This window comes from Acinonyx jubatus, chromosome A3, assembly GCF_027475565.1.
Source record: "Acinonyx jubatus isolate Ajub_Pintada_27869175 chromosome A3, VMU_Ajub_asm_v1.0, whole genome shotgun sequence".
Taxonomy (NCBI): Eukaryota; Metazoa; Chordata; class Mammalia; order Carnivora; family Felidae; genus Acinonyx; species Acinonyx jubatus.
Window position 1 is genome coordinate 120,797,066 of NC_069388.1, and position 15,041 is coordinate 120,812,106.

A 15,041-nucleotide genomic window follows, 5' to 3' on the forward strand; every position below is an offset into this window, starting at 1 on the left:
TTCTTGTCAAAATCAATTTACCACATATGTATGGGTTCATTTCTGGGCTCCCAATTCTATCTGTATGTTTGATCTATATGTTCATCCTTAAGCAAATACCATACTATCTTGATCACTATAGATTTATAACAAGTTTTGAAATCAGGAAGTATGAGTCTTTCAACTGTGTTATTTTTCAAGATTGTTTTAACTATTCTGGGTTCTTTGAGTTTCCATATGAATTTTTGGATTAGCCTGTCAATTTCTGGTAAAACTCTACCTGGGATTGTAATAAGAATTGCAGATTCAATGTAGATCATTATGGGGGATATTGTATTCTAATCCATGAACATGAGGTGTCTTTCCATTTATTTAGGATTTTGATTTCTTTCATCATATTTTGTAGTTTTCAATATATCAGTCTTACACTTTTTAATTAAAAATATCCCTACATATGCTAGACTTTTCATGCTATTATGAATGAACTTATTTTCTTAATTTCATCTTGAATTGTTCTTTGCTAATATACAGAAATACAATTGACTCTTACTTGAGTGGCTTTTAGATCACTGGTTAATTACCAGAAACTAAGCAAAAAGTTCCTCTTTCCCTCAATTTTAAAATAAAAGTTGCATTTATTTCAACATATATATGTCTTTAATTTCCTTCTAAAATGAAGGAGAAATTCCTACCTAATATTATAAAATATTTGGCTCAATTTCTCACTAGAAAGATGTTTCTTTCACCACTTCCTCCTGAATTATGGTGGAGAGATTAATCCTGTGTTATGGAAGAAACCTTCAATTTCAAATAAGGATTTTATATCTTCTCTTGGCCTGCTTGTTTCTCATTTGAGGCTGAGTCAAACCTTAATTCCTGCAGCTGCTGGTAATACTGAGGGAGATGGAGATGGGAGATGGTTTGGAGTGTGTGTCTGTCTGTGTGTGTGCATGCACACACACTCATGCATAGGCAAATCTTTATGATCTTCTATTTGAATATTAATAACAGTTATCAACCTGAAATCCTATCATAATTTTTCCAGTAACTACTAGGAATATGTCTGACTTTGAGAAGAGACATTTCCTGTATCAATTGCTTTGAGAAAGAAAATTTAGTTAAGCAGTACCAAGGTGGACAAATGAGGAATGCTGCATTTTAACTCTAATACACAGCAACAAACTCATTGATTTTTATAGATTACAAATGGAAGTTAAAACAAAATAAAACTTGATTTCCTATTCTACGAAAAGCTACTGGAATTTTCTCTCAACCTGTTTTTCTTATTTGTGTTTGTGGAGTGTGATGGACTATTGAATCCTGACAACCTGTTGGATGAGCTCCAACAATAACCAGTCAGATCAATGCAACCCAGACTGCCCTCATGGGACATGACAAGAAATTCGGCTGTTGTTTAGGATGCAATTACCCTGCTGGTTGCTGAAGAGAGTGACCTCCTTTACTCTGGTATTTATTGAATCCAGACCTCATGTCTGGTCTCATTTCAAAGTCCCTGTCTGCAATGCCTATCCCAAGGCCAAGTACAGTAGACAGTGAACCACCATAGCTGCCAAGATTTAGTACTTTGAAAAGTGTCTTTGCCAGGAGATTATCATGCCTGTTCCTGTTAGAATCAACATTGCTTTTTCTGGCTCATTTAATGTAAAATGCAATTCAGCTTCAAAGATAAGTACTTTAATTCACAAATGGTTGACAGCAGTAGGATTATAGTGAAGGCTCTGAACTTAAAAATAGTTTGGGTCTGATTACAAGTATTTCTGTCCTGAGAAATATTTAACAGCATAGGAACTGAATAGAGGATATTAGTATTTGACTTTATCAGCTTAAGAATAAAGACACATTGAAGGTATGACAATTGAGTAATGGGATTTGGAACTAAAGCCATGATCTTCTATTTCAGATTAAGAAACATTTTGAAGAAGTAATGTATAGGTTTCATTAAAATTTATGCTATGATTTATTTTATTAAACTTCTACAGTGATTTATTAAATGTAATTGCAAAGAAGAGGTAGTTCAGTTTTTCCCTATTTGGCTAGAAGTTAAGTACTCTTGAGTCTAAACTTGGGGGACATGTCCTTATTAAAATGGAACTCATAATTAACATTTCTGTGCATTTTCTATAAGCCAAACATGCAAGAGGGAACATTTAAATGCCTAGCAATTAAAATGAAAACATTTTACTTTTACTGGCAGCCTTTTAACTTTTCAGTTCATCATATTTATAGTTATCATTATTAGACATCTGGAAAAATATAGTTATGCTTGCTATTTATATTACCAACTAAAGACTTTGAATCACTTTGTAGACATGATCTCATTAACGCTCTCTACATCTCTGTGAGGTAAGTGCAATTATCTTCATTTTATTGAGTTTAAATTACTTTCCAAGGTGTCAAAGAAAATTGTGGCAGGATATGGGGTGAAAAAAATCAAGGTCTCTTAGTGTCCACTCTAATGGCAAATCCTGTTCAATAAAATCAGAAAGAAATGAATCCAGTTTTAAGTGCCTGAGGCTTAATTTTCTACAAATAGTCATTTGATGTAGCTATATGAGACATAACATTTTGTAGTTTTGCCATTTCCAGGATAATTTATCAGCCTGACCCATATTCTGTTGCATTTGACAAACCAATATTTTATGCAATGACACATTTCCTAAGTGTTCTGCAAGAAAGTTTCACAAAGAGGTGGTACTTAAACTTAACTTTTTCTGTGAATGTTGATGTCACTTAAAGAAATTGTCATTTCCTTTCTAATTGTTTCTACTTTTTTATTTTTATTATTTTATTATTTTTTTAACGTTTATTTATTTTTGAGACAGAGAGAGACAGAGCATGAACGGGGGAGGGGCAGAGAGAGAGGGAGACACAGAATGGGAAGCAGGCTCCAGGGTCTGAGCCATTAGCCCAGAGCCCGACGCGGGGCTCGTTCTCACAGACCGAGAGATTGTGACCTGAGTTGAAGTCGGACGCTTAACGACTGAGCCACCCAGGCTCAGGTTTCTACTTTTTAAAAAAAATCTCTACCATCCACAGCCACATTTGTAATCTAGGCCTGTCTTTTAGGTGGTTATTTAAAATATATTTCTCTTTACATTTTTAGGAAAGGGCAAGAGCTTGCCCATGTTCTTCTTGTGGGTTTATTGAATTATTATGGAATTGATTTCCCTTACTCTAAATACTTCCTACTCCTAGACTTTTGTCAATACTAAATATTTAGGCTAGCATTTTCCCCTCAAGCATTGCTTCCAGATATAATAACAGACATTATAAATGATTGTTATTATTATTTTTACTATAAACATTAGCCCTCACATGTATGGTCGTGTTGTTGAAAGTTGATTTTCAACAAGGGAACTGAGACCATTCAGTGTGATAAAAGTAATCTCTTCAACAAATGATGCTGGTCAAACTGGATATTCATATGCAGAAGAATGAAGTTGGATCCTTACCTGGCACCACATAGAGTAACTCAAAATGAGTTGAAGACTTAATCTTAAGAGCTTCATGAGAAAAAAAAAACATAGAGAAGAATTTCATGACCTTAGATTTGGAGATGTTTTCTTAAATAAGGCACCAAAAACTTAGGGAACAAAAGAAAAATGATAAATTGATCTTCATCAAGATTAAATAAGTTAGTCCATTAAAAAGCATTATCAACATAGTGAAAAGAAAAACTGAAAAATGAAAGAAAATATATCATATTTGGTAAGAACTTAATACCCATATTATATAAAGAACTCTTACAACTCAAGAAAAAAAACAGATGAACAACCCAATTAAAAATGGGCAAGAAACTTAAGCTGATATTTTTCCAAAAAAGGTATTCACATGGAAATAGTATATTAAAAAGATGCTTAACATCATTAATCATTAGGGCAATGCAAATCCAAACTATAATGGATAACACTTCACATCTACTGGGATGATAACAGCACAACAACAACAACAACAAAAATGAGAATAACAAGTGCTAGGATTGGGAGAAATTGGAATTCTGCTGGGAATATTTGTGGGAAAGTAAACCAGGATAGCCACTGTGGAAAATTCAGTTCCTCAAAAAACTAAATGTAGAGTCACCATATGACCCAGTAATTCCAATTCTAGGTATATTCTCCAAATAATTGGAAATGAGAATTCAAACAAAAGCTTGTGCACCAATGTTCATAGAAACAGTATTCACAATAACCAAAAGGTGGAAATAATCCAGATGTCTGTCGAGAGATAAATCAATAGATGAATTATTATACCCATATTACATAACAGGATGGAATAACATATTATTCAGTAATAAAAATGAAGTTTTGATACATGTTACAACATGGATGAACTTTGAAAAAATACTAAGTGAAATATGCCAGACATAAAAGGACAAATATTTTATGACTCCACTTATATAAAATATCTAAAATTAGCAAATTCATGGAGACAGAAAGTAAATTACAAGTTATCAGGGGCCAAGGGGAGGATAGAATGGGGAGTCATTGATTGATTAGTACAGAGTGGTTTTGGAAATGGTGTTTGGAGTGGTTTTGGAAATAGTGATATGATGGTCGCACATTGTGAATGTAATTAATGCCACAAAATTATACACTTAAACATGGTTAAAATGGGAAATTTATGTTGTATGTATTTTTACCTCGCCCCCAAAATAAAACTTATCCTTAGTATTTCAACCTAAGCTGCATGAGGTCTATTCAAGTGAAACACACATACTTAATTTGCTTTTATAGTTAAAATAATCCAGAAAGGGTTGAACATTTCTCTCCCATTTCAACCCCCTTTAATAAACATTTAATAGTTGTAAAAAAACACACAACAGTTTTATTAGTATATTTGGAACCTCTTTAGCCAAATACACATTGTATATAATAGAAATGTGTACAGTTTCTTATATATGAGAGCCTAAATTTCTTCCAGGAATAATGTACATAGATTTTAATGTATGTATTTGTGATAACTATTTTGGTTGCTCAGAGATCCTATTAAATTCTTTGTTCAGTCTATTCAGAATAGGTAAAGCTGTATTATGGCTATGTTACAGTACTTATTATATGACATGTATCCCCAAAGGCACGCTTTCCATCTTGGAAGGCAAAAAGCTACTGCACAAATAGAAATTTTAGAGAACCTTCTACTACTAAAATATGAGGTCCATAGTAAAACATCTTCATAGTGAAAAACAGAGCAATTAAATTCTCAGTTTGATTATGAAAACAAGCATTTAGCTATCGGTAGGGGAAAATCCTACAATTTTTTTTTTTCAAATAAATACTTAGCAAAAACCTAGTGTAGTTTATTTTGAACATTTTTATTGCTAATTGGCATAAAAATATTGTAATCCCAAACTCCCATATGTTAATGTTATATAGAGAGAGGAGACACACAAACACACACACACACCACCACCACCACCACCACCACCACCACCACCACCACCACCACGCCAAAGTTTTCAGAAAACAGTTGTTAACGTTTCTTTATGTAAAGTACTTACAGAGATATCATCTTTTATGATCTATTTCTCTCTGTTTCATTTTTAAAAAATGATGTCACAGCCTTGAGCCATTAATGGGTCATGACTAACAGCTAGAATACACTGAAAAAGTGAATGTTGGAAAAGGATTCATGGCACAAAGGTCAACAGGAGGTGTATTTAATGGGTAGCTGTACTTTTTCATTCCTGTTGTCAAGTGACAACCCAAACACTGTAATGATCAACTGAGCTATTCTTTGCATCTATACAGTTTTGTGCCAAGGAGAGATGAGCCGAGATTCCTAGAAACATTTCCATTATCTGTAGAAAGTAAAAGTATTGTTCTAACTAGCATTTTAATTAAATAAAGGAAAATGCTTTTGGAAATGTACCTTGAAAAGTACTATGATGAGACCTGGACCTTGTTAGCTGGCACTGAAGCTTCCGAGAAAAGATAACTCCTTCTTCCTCCCTCCCTCTTTCTCTTTGTCTGTTTCTCTTTACTTCTTCCATGGAGATAAACTACTTAGAGCAATTATTCATTCTCTTGCCTTGCTACAGTGTCTAGGACTTCCAGTTACATTAGAAGATGATGGGAGTCGACATCTTTGCAGAGTTACCAATCTCAACTTTCCAACATAACTTTTCATCCATAGGTATCCACACGTAGGTTCTTTATCAGATTGCGAAAGTTTCTTTCTACTCCTAGTTACTGAGAGCTCTCATATGAATGGATGTTAAGCTCCAGTAAGTACTTTCTCTCTATAAATTCATATCATTATATGATTTTTTGTTTCCATTAATGTGGTAATGTATACTGATTTATTTGAATGTCAAACCAACCTTGCATGCATAGTATGAATCTATCTTGTTTGTGATATCTATGTATCTATCTATATTTTAATGTATTACTCACTAAAATTTCACTAAGAGTTTCTTCATCTATGTTCATGAGAGATAATGGTCTGTAGTTTGCTGTTCTTTTAGTGCCTTTGTCTGATTTTGATATCATGGTAATGCTGGCTTCCTAAAATGAATTGAGAAGTGTTTCTTCCTTTTCTATTTGTGGAAGATTTTTTTAAGAGTAGACTTTAGGGGTGCCGAGTGGTTCAGTCGGTTAGGCGTCCCATTTTGGCTTAGGTCACGATATCACAGCTTGTGAGTTCAAGCCTTGTGTCGTGTTCTGTGCTGACAGCTCAGAGTGAACCTGGAGCCTGCTTCAGATTCTGTGTCTCCCTCTCTCTCTGTCCCTCCCCCACTCACACCCTGTCTCTCTCTCTAAAAAATAAATAAAACATTAAAAAAATATTTAAAAAGAGTAGATTTTAGTTTTCTTTAATCTTTGGTAGAACTCACTAGTGAAGCCAACTGGACCTGAAGTATTCTTCGTTTAAAAGCTTTAAAGTGTGAATTCAATTTATTTAACATATGTCATTCTATTTAGTTTATTTCATATGAGTGAGCTTTGGTAGTTTGTGTCTTTCAAAAATTTGTTCATTTTAACTAAATTGGAAAGCTTTATTGGAAATTATTTATAACATTCACTTATTCTTTTAAAATTTAAACTTTCCAATGGCTTTATATTTAGAGAAAAGTTGCAAAGATAGAACAGATAGTTTCTATATATCATATACCATTTCTCCTATTAATATTTTATGTCACTAAGTATTTATTGCTTTGTTTTTGCTAACGACTTTATTTCAAACAAAAATTTAAAACTTGAGAGATTACTATTGTCTGTCACAACTAATGAACCAATTATGATACATTATTATTAACATTTATTTATTTTTTGAGAGACGGGGGGGGAGAGAGAGAGAGAGAGAGAGAGAGAGAGAGAGAGAGAGAGAGAGAGAGAGAGAGAGAGAGGGAGAGGGAGAGGGAGGGAGAGAGAGAGAACCAGGGAGGGGCAGAGAGAGAGAGGGAGTCACAGAATCTGGAGCAGTCTCCAGGCTCCGAGCTGTCAGCATAGAGCCCGATGTGGCGCTCGAACTCACAAACTGCGTGATACATTATTATTAACTAAAATCCATACTTTGAGTTCCACTAGTTTTGATGCTGGCAGGCTGGGTCCAAGGACCCAGAAGGGGTCCCACAGGACCAGCCAAAAGGGTCGCTGGTTGCATGCAGGATAGAAATCAAAGGGGAACCAGCAGGAGGTGAAAAAAGAGTTCATTGAAGGTATATAGTGAGCAGATACAGACAAGAGTGGGAGACTCAGAAAGGAAAGGAGAGAGCCCTGTCTTTGCCTGGGGTCTGGAGGTTTTTACTGAGGACAGTGGTCTGGTATTTGTGTCCTCTCAGACATCCAGGAACCAGTTAGAACAAAGACAGGGCACAGGTGTTACTCTTTGGAGCCAGGGGGCCTTGGAATTGAAAGGTCTAGCTCTGGTGGTCTCAGATGTGCCTGCAATGGCTTCCTGCCTTTAGTCACTTTCACCTGCTCCTTCTTAGATGTTATCTATGTTAAAGAAATCATTAACTCCTTGTCCCTTAAAAGGAGAAGTATACTATTTGCATTATGAGGCATCTGTAAAGTGGGGGTGCAGGTCCTAGCAAGGACAGAAGCAGGAAAAGGAGCAAAAAGCAGGTTTTTATGGAGTCCTTTGTGTTCTCTGTGCCACTTTCACCCTAATCCTCTTTTTCTTTTCCAAGATCCCACCTAGGATACTACATTGCTTTTAGTTATCATATGCCTTTTGTGTTCCGCTAGGCTGTGACAGTTATCAGACTTTGGTTTGGGTGATCTTGACATTTTTGAGGAGTACCGTTCAGGTGTTCCATAGAATGTTCCTCAGTTTGTGTTTGTCTCATGTTTTTCTTATGGTAAAACTGTGGTTATGGGAGGACAACAGAGATTAAGCATCATTCTCAACATTTTATCAAAGGTACATGTTACCAACACAATCTGTCCGAGAAAATATAAAGCATGTTTACATTTATTTATGTGTCTGGTATGTTTAGCTCAATTATATCATAGTATTCTGTTATCTTCCTGTGCATGTTAAATTCACTGTGGTTGTTTTTGCGGTCTTTGTGTCTCCCTGTTCTCTCTTTTCATTTTGTTCTCAATCTCAGGCTTGTAGACTCATTCTCTTGCTTTCTTGCGCTCTCTCTTTAAAAAACAAAAAAGGAAGATTTTTCATATTTAGGACATTTTCTGTATATGGAGTGGTTACCTTTATTTTAAAATACCGCCTGGAATGGCTTTAGCCCTCTCTTTCCTTATTCATACTTTTTCAACTCGTCTGCTTTGACTTTTATCATTGGGTTTCTACCAGTTACTTGTGAGCAAAGAAGAAGCTTATTCTAGTTTCCCCTACCTTGTTCGATTCCACTACCATTTAAAAAAAAAAATCTTGATTTCTGTAACTAAACTAATGTGAGTTTGCTCCTTGGTGAGTTACAGGTAGAGATTACACCAGGTGGGGTTGTCACACAAAGGAAACTTTATACACAGCAAATAAGGAGATCATGGGGAATAACTTTCAAAGCTGTGACTCTCCCAGTGGAGGTGAGTGGGTTCCTTTTATTAAGGGTTAGGATGAATATTGAGAAAGGTTAGCTTTGTCATTGCTTCTAAAGGTGGGCATAAGGTTTCTTAGAAAACAAGCCCTATACTTGGGTAACACGATGTGTTATGGTAATGAGGCTTGTGCTCCCCGCAGCGGGGAGACTGTAACATTATAATGAAGACAGAGAGAACTGTTGGAAAGGGCTGTGGGTGTGCTCCCAGAGCAGGTATAAACTGAATGGGGTCCTGGGCTCCCTTATCTCAGGTAAGAAAGGAATGCAGGGCCTTGCTTACTTTTGGAATAGCCCTGGGAGTTTTACCACTGATTTATTGTCTCTGCCATGGTTAGGCTATTTCCAGGCCTGGTAGAGAGAGTTAGCTTTTGCATTCCCTTTGCTCCCTTGGAATCCTTAACTACTGAGTTTTTTTGCTTTTCTAATTCTGATGTGTTCTAGGAAGTTGTGTAAGAAGTGCACTAGGGCAAGTAGAGATGGTAAGACATAGATCAAGGAAAATAGCTAGAGACCTAACGACCTCACTTTCTTTTTCTGGGTGATGGGGTTCTTGAGCAAACGGCTAAGAAAAAATTCTTGTGACATCTTTGGTGCAAAAAGGTGATTTTTTAAAGCACAGGGACAGGACCCATGGACAGAAAGAGCTACACTGGGGTTGTGAGGAGTGATTGATTATATATTTTTAAGTTAGTGGGGGTTAGGGATAGGAAAAGTCTCTAAAGAATTTGAAAGCAAGGCTTTCAGGACTTTGAAGGGCTAGCTACTGTTCAGATAAGGTTACTTTTAGTCTTTAATAAAACCATTAAGGAAGTAAGGCAGCCATGAGTTCCTTGAGGAAGGTCACATTCTGCATGTTTCAGGTGTCTGTCAGTGGGCTGCAGGCTGTAAGGAGGTCTAATTTAAGCTACATTTCTCTTGACTGTGTTTCCCTCCCTGGCTCTTTCTGCTTACATTTCGACAGTGTGAGAATTTATAATAGCCTTTATTCTTCATCAGTTCTTGTCCCCATTTTTATTTTAATCTTATACCCATAATCAAATACATTTCCTTGCCTACCACCCATTCTTCTTTAGGGTCCAAAGTCCTCTCTTGATTAGGGGCACCTGAGTGGCTCAGTGGGTTAACATCCCACTTTGGCTCAGGTCATGATCTCATCGTTAGTGAGTTGTAGACTTCATTGGGCTCTGTGCTGACATATCAGAGCCTTGAGCCTGCTTTGGATTCTGTGTCTCCCTCTCTCTCTGCCCCTCCCCTCTTTCTCTCTGTCCCCTCCCTCTTTCTCTCTGTCCCTCCCCCTTTCTCTCTTTCTGCCTCTCCTCCATTGATGCTCTGTCTCTGTCTCTCTCTCTCTCAAAACTAAATAAACATTAAAAAAAAAAAAGTCCTCTCGATTGAATAAAGTGTATTTTCCATTGCATTCCTAGGGAAGGCTTATGAGTTCAGTCAGCTGAGTTCTGCATTTCTGTTGTTTTGATATCTTGTTTACAGTTCAACTGGTTTTTATTTTTTATTTTTATTTATTTTTAATTTTTGAATGTTTTTTTAAATTTATTTTTGAAGGAGAGAGAGAGAGAGAGAGAGAGAGAGAGAGAGCATGAATGGGGGAAGAACAGAGAGAGAGGGAGATACAGAATCCGAAGCCAGGCTCCAGTCTCTGAGCTGTCAGCACAGAGCCCGATGCGGGGCTTGAACCCACAAACTGTGAGATCATGACCTGAGTGGAAGTTGGACGCTTAACAGACTGAGCCACCCAGGTGCCCCTCAATTGGTTTTTAAATCTTAGCTTAGCACTCTGCGCTCATAGAGTTTTGTTTTTGTTTTGTTTTTAATTTTGACCATTCTCTTCTTTATATGCTGTTGTCTAGAAGTTTGATATCAACTGATTTTCTTTCCTTTGTAAGTGACTTGGTCTTTTTGCCTGCAGGCTCAAATAACTTTTTTTTTAATCCTATCTTACAGTCTGGTAATTTTACTAGGATGTATTTTGGGGTTGAATGTTCTGTCAATTTTTTTTTCACTAATGGTCCCTTAGAGTGTACAGATTCAGACCTTTTATTTTTACAGAGTTTTCTTGGAGTATAATTTTAAATATTATGTTTCATTGTTTTCTTTTTCTTCTCCAAGAAATCCAGTTATATATATATGGCTTTTCTTTGCCTTTATTCTGTATCTGTCACTTTTTATCTGATGCATTTTACCTCTTCTATGCTTTTATTTTTATTCTCGTGGCTTTTTTCATGCTACTTCTCAATGTCTCTTAGTATATTTTCCATTGAATCTACTTTCCCTTAGTCACCCTGAAATTTACATTTTTCTACTGAGTTTTTTTTTTCCTTTTTCCCATTTCTGACCATGCAAAAATTTCATTTCACATCTTCCTGGGTTTTTTTTCTTCCTCCCATTTCCCTCCCCATTAATTAATATTTACTTACTTATAAAATCTCTAGCATACCCTCTCATATCTGCAAATGCTTTTTTAAGTTATTTCATTTTTCTTGGGTATTGCTACAAGTTTTTGCTGTTGTTATTTTGTGACTCCCCCCCCCCACCTTATTGTTGTTTTGAAGGATATTTTCTTCAGCTGAACTAATTCTCAACTTTTGTTTTCATCTTAGAGTAACTTTGTAAGGGTGTTACTTTCCAGTTTTATTCATTTTAAGTGTCTTATTTTTTTAGTGTTTATTTATTTTTGAGACAGAGGGAGAGACAGAGTTTAAATGGTGGAGGGGCAGAGAGTGAGGGAGACACAGAATCCAAAGCAGGCTCCAAGCTCTGAGCTGTCAGCACAGAGCCCCATGCACGGGCTTGAACTCACTAACCACGAGATCATGACCTAAACTGAAGTCAGATGCTTACTGACTAAGCCACCCAGGTGCCCCTAAATGTCTTATGTATTTTTAAACCATCAGTGGAGAGCATCTGAATGCTCTGGGTGAAGGACTTGGGTGAATGAACTGGGTGAAGGACTTGGTAGTGTTACTGTGTTTCTTACATTGAGAGTTGTCTTCATCCGTAAAGTGAAACAGTTTCTTCATTGCTTGGCACATTTCTTTGGGATGGGGGATGTTGATGTGCATTCTGATTTTTATCATTTTTTTTCCTCAATTTTCCTTCCTTTTTTTTTTCTTTTGTACTCTGCCTCCAACTGGTATCTTCTGTTTGCAAGTTGTTTTACTCTTCCCCCCAGCAGCAATGCTTCTCAAGGCTGACAACTTTTGATTCTTTAGTAGTTAACATTCTGATCAATGGGGCACTAAACAACAGCATGATAATATTTAACCAATTTCTGCAAAGTCTGTGCTTCATCCAAAGAAGTACATACACTAAACATATACGAAAAGTAATGTACCTTCTGTTATACTAGTCAGATTTCAAGAATATTGATTTATTTACTCAAACAATATACCATGACAATCTACCAGCACTAATAAGAGAGAACAAGTAAAATGAATCCCCAGACTTACATTCTAAAAGTTCCAAATAATAACCCACTGGTTGTAGTGTCACAATATTTGTTTTGGAGGCCAGATTTATAGTTATTTTGCCTTAGTTCACACATCAATTGTGGAGAAACAAAGATAAGTATTTTGCTATTAAGCTGAGAGGAGCTACAATACCACAGCCAAGAAAAAACAATTGGTTCTAGCACTCAAAAAGATTCAGAATGAATGCTAGTTTTCTATGTTATTTGTATTAGATTCTGTAATTGCACTACAAGTGAAATATTTTCAAGAACAAATTATTTTTCCCTAGCTGGTATTACACAGAGGGGACCATTTTCAAATGGATCTAGATAATAATATGAATAGTGTTCTCAGTAAAATCCAGTGATGAGTCAATTATTCCATGTACTGTTCACAAACATTTTTAAATGCTTATACTTTGAACATCCTTGACTTCCTTTAATATATATATATATAGATATATATATGTATATCTATATATATCTATATATATCTATATATATAGATATCTATATCTATATCTATATCTATATATGTATATATATATATATATATATATATATATATCCCTTCTTAGAGTGCCCTACAGATGGAGGCATGCTGGGTATATTTACTTTTATATTTTCTTCATGTTTTGTAAGAAATATGTGTCAATTTGGCTGTGTCCTAACTTTAGAAACTTCAGTCTAAGGTAAACATAGCAATCATAAAAACACCAACTCAGTTATTAAATTAATATCCATAATCTAAGCTCCAGTGCATCCAGAGATATACCTTAATATTTTGAGCCTGAATGAGTCACTTATCATATATTAAAAACATTTCAAGAGTGTATTAAGGATAATAGCAAACCAAGCAAATTAAAAACCAAAAATTCTGAGGACACCTCACTTGCAGCCATCTGTGAAATTCCTCACAACTGTCTGAAGAAATGTTAGTATGGGATTATTTTTGTCTCTACTGAGACAGTTTTAATCTTAAAGTACGTCAATAAGTATGGGCCTATTCATACTCTTTGCACTGTTAGTAATGATGTTTCTGTTTCCTTTACCTTACCATTGTTTTTGTCAGAGTGACCTCTTCTTCGGATTCAGTTTCAATATCTTCTATCTGCAAATGATAGACCTATTCTCAGTGATTTAGCATCTAATATGTTGTGTGGCAATTAATCATTTAATAAATATTGAAGTAAACCTATAACACTTTATTTTATTCTCCTTCAGAATACAACCAAAAGGAGATAAAAAGTACAGAATGGGGAATATAGTCAAAGATATTGTCATAATGTTGTGCGGTGACAGATGGTTACCACATGTATGGTGGAGAGCTCTGAGTAATGTGGAGAATTGTCAAATCACTGTGCTGTGTACCGGTAACTAATACAGCATTGCTTGTCAACTGCACTAAAATAGTTTTATAAAAACTACAAAAATAAGTTTATAAAATGGTACATCACTCACGTATCCTCATTCAGAACACATATTAATATTGTGATATTTACTTCAGTTTTTTTTTCTTCACAAAGCATGAGCAGAGCGCAGTTCAATTGAAGCCTCATGTGTTTCCACTCACAGGGATAACCTTTTTTTTTTTTCTTTTAATGTTTATTTATTTCTGAGAGAGAGACAGAGTGTGAGCCAGGGAGGGTCAGAGAGAGAGAGGAAGACACAGAATTGGAAGCAGGCTCCAGGCTCTGAGCTGTCAGCACAGAGCCCGACGTGGAGCTTGAACCCATGAATAGTGAGATAGGATGCCCAACTGAGGAGCCACCCAGGTGCCCCCCGCAGGGATAACCTTTGATCTTTCTCTGATGTAACCATTATTGTGAATTTGATGAGTATTCTGCCTTCTATATTCTTATGTTCTGCATGTTTTTTATAAACACTATATACCATTATTTACTGTTCTTTAGCTTAGCTAAATAACAAGGCACATTTAATGATAAATTAATTGTTTTATGACTTATTTTCATAAATTATTTTAAGATTATATTAAGATTGATTAATCCTGATGTCTCTATATAAAGTGTACCTACTTTGTTGCTATAATGTCTAACATACACATTTTTATGTACTTGCAGGCTGATTGAATTTTGGTAGATTTCTGAATGTTTTTTTTTAATTCTTTTTTTTTTTAACGTTTGTTTATTTTTGAGACAGAGAGAGACAGAGCATGAACGGGGGAGGGTCAGAGAGAGAGGGAGACACAGAATCTGAAACAGGCTCCAGGCTCTGAGCCATCAGCCCAGAGCCTGACACGGGGCTCGAACTCACGGACCGCGAGATCGTGACCTGAGCCGAAGTCGGACGCTTAACCGACTGAGCCACCCAGGCGCCCCTGAATGTTTCTTGATTACTAAAAATTAAGCAATGGGTCTCATTAAATACATTTCCACGTACAAATGTACAAAATTTTCCATAGGAAATTTACCTATAAATTAGTTAAGTCTCTTTTAAATGGATGGCATGACAGAGTATGTGCATTTTCAACTACAAGATATTTTTGCTAGTGCTAGTGTCATTTTGTATTCTAAGCATTTTATAACATTGAATGGCACTAGAACCTGTGTATAA